The following is a 2,440-nucleotide window of genomic DNA, read 5'->3' as shown; positions in this document are numbered from 1 at the left end:
ATTGCTGATATAGCAAATCCAGAGATGATTAAAAGGATCCATCCAACACCCTTGTTACTTTATTAGTGGACTTTATGGGATGTTTGGTGCATAATTTCTGCATGACCATTGCAGCAAAACTGATGCCTCTTTCTCCACCTCTGATCGACTCCTTAAATCCCTGCTTTGGCATCAGTGGAAGAAATTCTCATCTTCAAACCCTCCACTTCTTCTATTTCATTCCCCTCATTCCTCTCCAACCAGAGAAAAAAAGCCAGACAAAAAGAGATCTATAAGTTATACCTGGTTTTGATGTCTGATATTACGTGAAAGCAAAAAAAAAAAAAGTGCAGTAAACTTTTAAAATTGTCAAAATGGATCCAAAATTTTTATGTTTCTTCAGAAATGACCCTGAGAAAGAGTTTTAAATAATATTGAATTGTTTAATGTTAGAAAATAGGTTATGATTTGTGTTAAGATTTTTTAAATACTGGAATTTCACTACCCCTAGGAATCAGAATTAATTGGAATTAACTTTAAACTTAATTTATAGTCATTTTTTAAAATAAATCATCCAGTGGTATTGAAGGAAAAACAGTTATGATAGGGCCAACCATTCAATACACATAACTTACTTATGAAAAATATTCTTTATAGCTTATGCAAAAGTTGATTTGCAGTTATGCCAACATATAGTATAACTTATTCTAGAATAGAAATTTCATTAAAATATTGCTAAACATTTTCTACATATAATTTCATATCTGTAGTGTTGTGTAACTCTAATGAGAATTGACTTAAGTTCAGAAAATTGCATTTTAGCATTCATTTTGATTGTTGTCTCACCATAGCTTGATTTATTTTGTAATTATTCCTTAACTGAAATGAGTACATGATGAACATACCAGGGAATTACTAAATACCCAAAGGTATGCTTTTTTTTTTAATAAGAAATTGCAGTATGAAAACATGTAAACTAAATTTCAAAGTGATTTTATTTATTCCCATAAACTCATTTTTTTGATGAAACGTGCTTTGGGGCAATATTACAAAGAAGATGTGAGGGAAGATTTACTAAAAATAGCCTTGTAAATGTAAGTATCTTTGTGGAAATCATAATACTTTAGTGAAGAGAGCTGTGAGTTAATTGCAGGGAGAGACAGTGTAGTACACAGGCATATAGATTTGGTATTAATTATATTATTTCTGAACTAGTGATGATTTAAAATTGGGTATTTTACTATTGGAAAATAGGCTAGAATAATAAAAATAGTATTAGCTTAAAGCACAGATATTATTTGGCTGTTACTGTGATTCAGATATTCAAAAGGTAATTTCAATGTATGTAAAATGTAAAGATTATATGGATATTTCTATTACAGAATAATACTTATTTTCTTTTTTATTTTAATTCTTTTACATGATAGCTTGAACTAAAGTAATAGGCCAGTAATGGATTATAACTTTTTTGAAATGTTATATATACCATTATCGGTTATTTAATTTTCTAGAAATGGTACCTTTGATTGTTTAAATTATATGAAAACCACTTCAGAAACCAATTTTAATAGAATAATCAGCATCACTGAAAAAATAATTGATACCTTCTTTTTAAACAAGATAGAAAAATAAATTTATATCACTTCAATAACACAAAACTAGTAGGAAAATAGGATTTTAACAACATAGAATTATTACGTTTTTTCATTTTCTATATTCTTTTAATCTACTTTTCTGTCCATATAAATACATTCCATCTTTGTTATGCTCAGAACACTAACCTAAAAATATGTATATATATATATATATATATTGATTGAGCTTCATTAAGTGAAATATTTTTGGAGACTGATTGCAAAGTCCATCCAGAAACACAGTGATATATGGCCATTATGCCTTTTGGGGTATGGTATTTTTAAATACATTATATGAATATGAGGACAGACAGCTGATTTTTATATGACAGACTACTTAAATTTTGGAGGAACTGACTCCATTTTTTCCCCTGGAATTTGTTCTTTAATTAATTTACCAAATTTCTTCCCAAGAATACCGTCCCCAAAAGGAAAAGATACCCTCTCTTGTAAAAGAGTATAATACCTGTAAAAAAAAAAAATTAATAATGGAAACCTCAATTAAATAGAGTCAGGAGACCAGAAGGGATAGTTCTCAAGCTGTATGATGATAGCTAATCTCAACAGGAAAAAGAGATTCCTCCTTTTTTCCTGGCAAGATCTCAGCCAATGAGAGACTGTCACAACTCAGCCAACAAAAACTCATAGACTCTTTGTTTACCATAGCCCTCCCAATTTCCTTTCCCCTTTATAAAAGAGTTCTCCTCTCATTTTTGCTGAGGACTTGCATGTAGCTCACCATGGTTGCAGATCTCAAATTGCTGATTACAAATAAACCCATTTTTGCTGAAAAATCAATGGGCGATCTCTTTGTTTTAGGTCAACAT

Source organism: Camelus ferus, chromosome 6 (genome assembly GCF_009834535.1).
Source record: "Camelus ferus isolate YT-003-E chromosome 6, BCGSAC_Cfer_1.0, whole genome shotgun sequence".
Classification (NCBI taxonomy): domain Eukaryota; kingdom Metazoa; phylum Chordata; class Mammalia; order Artiodactyla; family Camelidae; genus Camelus; species Camelus ferus.
This window is presented reverse-complemented; position numbering follows the sequence as displayed.